At 45.2% G+C, this 7,232-nt stretch overlaps 1 non-coding gene across 1 annotated transcript; it reads right to left on the bottom strand.

The window, feature by feature from the left end:
* Window positions 1-722: 722 nt before the first annotated feature.
* On the bottom strand, window positions 723-795 carry Trnav-cac. The gene has a single exon. It is a non-coding gene; the product is annotated as a tRNA-Val (tRNA).
* Window positions 796-7,232: the final 6,437 nt, after the last annotated feature.

Raw genomic sequence — 7,232 nt, 5'->3', positions numbered from 1 at the left:
CCACCCCAGGTGTAAAATGGGTACCTGACTTCAGTTATTTTTTTTGCTACGAGTTATACCAACACAGATGAGCTTTCATGCCGATATATTTTGCTACTAGTGTGCAGAATTTGATTAACCTTCTGGCAGGGGTGCCTCACATGGGGGAATTGCTTACTAGTGCTGTAGTACAAGCAGTTTATCAAGGATGTGATCAAGCAAAATATAGGGACAGGAGGACAACCCAAGAGGGCGAGTGAATCAAATATTAGTAAACAATATACAATATGCAGCTTCTACTGTTACCTGGCCTGTTAGTTGGCCAAGGGATGGTTTACCAGTAATGCAAAACAAATAAAAACACTCATTTGAGGCAGTTATGGAATATGATGTAATCACCATGTGTGGTGATGTAATCACCATGTGGCTGATATGGAACAGCGGTTAGCCAGGCCTCCATTCGGGTGATTTGAAATGAATTACCAACTCCATACAGTAGTGTTTGTACCATTGCACACGGGGCATGCCCCTACTCTTTTTCAAAAGGTGTGGTGAGTTTGGTTTGGTTTAACGTGCGTGGGGTGTGGCTCTCCCCAAACACGGAACCTCCATTTAACGTCCTATCCGAGGGACGTCGCTAACCGAAAGCTAAGCACTAGTACTCATTTTCACCCGAGTGAATTGAGGACCTGAGTGAAGTGAGGAAAGGCGTGTAAAGTGCCTTTCCCAATGACATAAGATCAGTGACAAGGTGGGGTTCGAACCCACGACCTCTGGGGTGTGAGCCGAACGCGCTACCGATTGCGCCACACGACACATTTCAGATGGGTTAACCGTTCCCAGTCTTAGGACGAAAAAAAAGGTATTTTATTGGATTTTATGAAACATTTCCGAAACCACCTCCATCGTGGTTTTGAAACCCTTCAGCGGGGGGCCTGAAACCCTTACTGCTAGAAAAATAAAGAGAAAGGGTTTTGCAAAGCCCCATTATTAAGACCATATGGTAATGATATGTTAAGAAGCCAGGGTGCTTGTAAAAGTTGTATCTTTTGTTATGCTCATGTCATTTTTTCATTCTAGTAGCTATCAATTTCTAGCTATGTCATGATCTGTCATGTCCCTCCATCCCTACCTGAAAATAAAATTGGCAAAAGGCCATGCCAGTGAAGGGTCTGGAGCACTATGATGCCTGAGCTACTATTGGCATAACGAGGACAAAAGCCGGGTTCAAGCCTGGAAATTGCCTGTCCTGCTGTACACGACCCCTCACAGCCCTCAGTCTCCTTTGATAGGCAAGTATGTCAAAATGAAAAATGCAAACAGTAGTAAAAATATAAACTAGAGTGGCAAGATAAAATCAACGACTTATTTTCTACCGCCATTTTGATCTGCAATATCCCACCCCACAGGTGGCCCACTATGCTTCCACCCCTGTGTCTAAAGGCAAACCGTTATATAATACCAGTTAACATTTTTCAAGAAAAAAAATAGTAGGCTATTAGAAGACAAGTTGTATGCCTCGAATATACAGGCATGAACAGGCACCGGACCACCTATTTACCGGAATACACAGGAATACAGTGAAATACACATAATTACAGTGAAATCTACCGAAATACAGTGCATTCTTTGACTTAACTGTAAACAGTTCTGGGAACAAGAAATCATGAGAAATTACCACAGTGAAATTACTGCGTAATTCTGGTGCATCACATCACGAGTAACACAGACTTTAGCTTTTATTAACAAAGAACTTCAAACAAGGAAAACTGAATGAAAGCATCATGATGATGATTCATGCGCCATGTATACATTGTCTTATGTGAAAATACAGAAATCTGGGATGTTGATCATCAATGCATGGTGTATTCCACTTGATCTATACCTTTTCATTTGTATTCCTGTGTATTCCAGTACATTCCGGTACACAGGCAGACCCATTTTTACTGGTTAGGTGTGCTAAGCACACCTGTCAAGTATAAGGCGGTTCTATCTTACATGCACTAACCTGCTTATACCTACGCTGGTGGTATTTCACTCTACAGCATTTGTTACATTACAATACCGTTGAAAAAAACTGAATGTGATTTACGGTTTCAGAAACGTTATGGGACATATGGGGCCGGGTGAAACATGTCAGACTTAAACAAGCGAAAAAACAGACAAAAACATACCAAAGCCACGGAGACAAAGTGAACTGAGGTAACATCATTTCTATTTACCATGATAATCCAAGTTCATCAAGTTTGTTTTTTTCCCGGTCGTCCAGGAACGTCAAAAGAATTTGTATTTTTTGCGAGTTGCTGTACGTAAACAGCAAGGAGGTTGAATGATTCGACGGGGTCACATCGCCACAGTACTCGAGTCATTCACTCACCGCCAAATTTTCCATGAGCTTGTAAAAAGCCTGTTCGGGCGCCACACATAACCTCAAACGTTGCTGTTCTCAAGAAACTTTACGAGTCGACACTGTTGTTCTTCGGCAACACAAGAATTTTCGAACGAAAGCCGCCATATTGGAAAATCAGATGACCTTTTGCCTGACCTTTTGCCACTCCAGCATCATGGGGCGGTGACCCCGCCTGATCAGCCAGCGTATGTCACCATCCATGAGAATCGCTGTGCTATCGTGGAAGGCGTCGGCTGTAGGACCGGCCGACTCGGCTAGCACGATATGTATCGATGGAAGGTGGTCCCCTTTCCACGATAGTTATCGTGGAAGGCGATCGAAGCAGGTGGGCGATGAGGGTCGTATTGTCCACTCTCGCCAGGATTCGTTTTCCTGTTACTACGCTGGCCTCCAGGGTCTTCGTGAGCGCACATATCTCTTTTACCGCAATGTGCTTGTACGCGACGTCCGACGGCCAGTAGTCACCCACCTGGATTTCCCTTGACCTGAAGAGGCAAGTACAGGAGCTAACGACCTTGAAGCAAAAACAAAGTATTGAGGCAGCCAAGTTTCAAGTCATTGCACAGTCTACATATAACGAGAAACACAAAGGATGTTCGTTAAACACCTCTCACCGTACCACACTACCTCCTAACTGTTATATGTACCTGAAACTAATCGTCACACCGTGCAAAACAACATGAAATTGTTGCCTTTTTCTCTTCCTTTTTTACGAGAGGGGAATAATAGAAGCGGGTCCAGCCGCCCGGACTCTGCAAAAACACCTTGGCTACTTCCGCTATTAAAAAACACCCGAAATCTGTAATAGGATGAACCGACGCCTCGGCGTGTTTTCCTACCACAATTTTCATGCAAATGCCCTCCCTCACAGGTATGCAAATTTTCCCAAATACCACAATCATCCAAAACAACGTAACCAACATGAGCCTATGTGGAGACCCTCAGCCTACTTAGCTTTTGCGTGACGATTTTTTTTAATCATCCTTTTCAACCTACCGCGCCTGGAAGTCACTTGATTCTCAAAGTACACCAACAAATCTACACCCTTGGGAGAAACCTCAGTGTTATGAGTCGTTTCCTGAGCCCGCTCAACTCCAGGTAACCCGCTGTTTATCATCGTGCCAATATGCCTTCAGCCTTACGATAAACGAAGAGCGCACCCTCTATTTTGCATCACAACGGCACAACCACCAATAAAAAATCCTGCCTTTCCACCATCTAAACCGCTACGGTTACCTACGCTAATACGAGATGGGAACACCCGTCCCCATTGCACATTCTCTTATATATACGACGTTTACGCACAAGCCGTGTACCGCCGGTGTGAGGCGACCCATCCTCCATTCACATTTCCTTTTACGCATAACGTCCACGGTTAACTGAACAATGTTAAAATTGGCCATCAATATGAGGCGAGAACACCCATACACCCTATTCACTTCCTTCTTTTTGTTTTAAATGCTTCATTTACAACGTTTGCCCTAGATATGAAGTGGGAACACTCCCCAACCTTAATGTCCCTTCTTTCTAAAACGTCACGTTTACAAATTGACCACAAACATGAGGTGGGAACACCCATCCACCTTTCCATATCTTTTTTTTAAGTCACGTTTACAAATTAGCCACAAACATGAGGTGGGAACACCCATCCACCTTTCCACATCTTTTTTTTTTTAAGTCACGTTATCAAATTAGCCACAAACATGAGGTGGGAACACCCAACCACCTTTCCATATCTTTTTTTTTATAAGTCACGTTTACAAATTAGCCACAAACATGAGGTGGGAACACCCATCCACCTTTCCATATCTTTTTTTTAAGTCACGTTATCAAATTAGCCACAAACATGAGGTGGGAACACCCAACCACCTTTCCACATCTTTTTTTTTTAAGTCACGTTATCAAATTAGCCACAAACAGGAGGTGGGAACACCCATCCACCTTTCCACATCTTTTTTTTCTTTTAAACTCACATTTTACAAATCAGCCACAAATATGAGGTGGGAACACCCATCCACCTTATCACTTCTTCTTTTTTTAACTCACATTTTACAAATTAGCCATAAATAAAAGGTGGGCACACCCATCCACCATTCCACTTCTCTCTCTCTCTCTCTCTTTTTCTTAAACACACCATTTACCAAAAGCCTGAGGTGGGAACACCCATCCCCCACATTGACGACTCTCCGCCCAACGCACCTCCTGAATACTCTGCGGTCCGGTCGCTAATGGAGGCTGCCCCGGCGGCGCGGTAGGCTGAGCCGGCGGCGCAAGAGGCTGGGCTGGCACCCCGGCGGGCTGGGCCGGCACCCCGACAGGCTGGACCGGGGTAGCACTGGAAGCTGTCCCTGCACCCCGGGAGGCTGGGCTGGCGGTGCAGGAGGTTGAGCCGGCGGTGCGGGAGGTTGAGCCGGCGGTGCGGGAGGCTGGGCCGGCGGTGCGGGAGGCTGAGCCGGCGGTGCGGGAGGTTGAGCCGGCGGTGCGGGAGGCTGAGCCAGCGGTGCGGGAGGTTGAGCCAGCGGTGCGGGAGGTTGAGCCGGCGGTGCGGGAGGCTGAACCGGCGGAGCGGGAGGCTGGGCCGGGGGCGCAGGAGGCTGGAGTCTTATCTTTGAACTGGTCTCAGGAAATGACAAACCATAGCACAATTTGTTTCACACAGACTTCAGCATAGATAAAACATTAATTGCTTGTAAGTACTTGCATTGAACAGCTCAGCCAGTGAAAATATTACGGTACGAGCCAACTGTTCTTTTTTTTAAAGATGTACTTGGAGAATGGATTAATTGGCCAAGGATATATGTAACCTGATATTAACAGCTGAGACAATTATTAATTGTAAATAATAAGGAATATGACCTGCAACATAATACACTTGTATAGCTGGATATTTTTTCCAGTAACCATATTAAGCATTAGGGGACTTACCTAACTCGACCACTTGTCCAACATGGCCGGAACAGGTACTATTTCGGACTGGGATCGCACATGGCCCAATCACTGCCTAATATGCCACCGTACAGCCTCGTTAATTTGTGGCAAAAAATTTTTTGATGATAACTAGCAAGAAATCTTGATGGAATCGGCCAATTTGCCATTGATTTTGACAGCATGACAGTCACTTGTCTAAGAAGACAACTTTTCCTCTGTTCATTGGGTGGTTATGTTAGTTTTGACGTACAGAGCGACGTGTGGTATGTCGAGGCGTCCGAATGAGTTGAGCCAGGACACTCTTCTCTTGTATGAGCCTGAAGCTGCCGATACGCAGTGCAATAACATAATGTCCTCCTCCTCTGGTTGAGGATTGAGTGGCACATTCTTTCTCTGGCCATCTTGTGTCGCAGTGTAGTCCAGCACTGTTCTTGATCACCCGTCGAGCGGAATCTCCATCATAGAAGAGCGGTGTTTTAGGTGATGTTCCCCGAGACCAAGACCCGCAGTCGTCCCACAGCTCACTTTTCTTCCCTGCTAGGCGTCGCTCATAGTTGTCATGGTTGTTTACAAGGAATGAGATATTCTCCTTTAGTCCGCGAGGTATACAAGTTGGCAGCTTGTCAACTCGCCCTGGGGAAGGAGAGTAGCTACCAGTCTCTCCAATGACATGTGACCATTGGGCAGTGGGATACCACCTTCAGCTGCTGGTCGCTGTAAAGTTGCAGGATCCACCTCATCACCCGCTATCCCTGCCGCATTGTCAGACTCGGGGATGCTGATGTCGTGGTCTATCCCTGCCGCATTGTCAGACTCGGGGATGCTGATGTCGTGGTCTATCCCTGCCGCATTGTCAGACTCGGGGATGCTGATGTCGTGGTCTATCCCTGTCGCATTGTCAGAATCGGGGATGCTGATGTCGTGGTCTATCCCTGCCGTATTGTCAGACTTTGGGATGCTGATGTTGCAGAATTCAGTTGGTGCTGGTGTTCGTTTTCTCTTGTTCTTTTTAGACTGTTCTGCTGCTGCACGTGCAGTGGGTTTTTTTAATGCGTTTGCTGCTTCTTGCAGGCGGAACTGTAGCAGGACGTGTTATGTCCTCTTCGTGGAAGCACTGAGAACGGCACATCTCATACAGCGGGACAAAGTGGTTTAGGCTGAAAGCAGACAAAGAACCAGGTGTAAAAATCATACCAACAAAGGATGATCAACGAGTTCCATTAAATAATTATTTTTCATTGAATAGATGAGTTCTGATTGACACTTGGTAACTAGAATTTGAATCTTCTTTGGAAATTGAAATCAGAAAGATCATAGAAATAGTATTTACATTCAAATATGTTGCCACTATCCTCTGTTATTGCACTCTATGGCCTGGGAAAATGTTGTTCTTCCTGTTTCAGTCCCGAAAAAATTAGGGTCAGTAGGTTAGGAATTATCTTTTTTTTTCTTTTTCTTTTATTAGACTTCTGTGATAGCTAATAGTATATAGGACTCCAACTTACCCAGTACAATTTAACAAAGTAAAACTTTACAGTAAACCCAGGTTTTAAGGTCTAAGGTTCGCAACCCCTAAAACAAGGAGCAACACTAGTACTGGTACCATGCTGTGAGCTCTGCCGTATACTGCCAGACTTCACCAGCAGATGAGATAAAACTGTAGGTAAGGTGTATTTTGTCCTGGTGTGTTAGAGGACTGTTACCTAAACAAACAGTAAAGCCTGGGTTATGCACTACTTCTACTGTTAAACTAAGTTCTGCTGCTATTTTGGAAAATAAACACCAAGTACATTTAGAAAATTGACTGGTTAATGATTAACTGTTGAGCCCAAGATTGTCTCCTGACCAATGGTGGTGCCATGTAACAGGGTACCTGTGGTGTGAGGGGCCATCAATCAGCTTCTCCTCCTTATGC

The sequence above is a fragment of the Branchiostoma belcheri genome, unplaced genomic scaffold (assembly GCF_001625305.1).
Source record: "Branchiostoma belcheri isolate BF01 breed outbred unplaced genomic scaffold, Haploidv18h27 scaffold70, whole genome shotgun sequence".
Classification (NCBI taxonomy): domain Eukaryota; kingdom Metazoa; phylum Chordata; class Leptocardii; order Amphioxiformes; family Branchiostomatidae; genus Branchiostoma; species Branchiostoma belcheri.
Note: the sequence above shows the minus strand (reverse complement) of the source record. Positions and strands in the feature narration are given on the sequence as shown.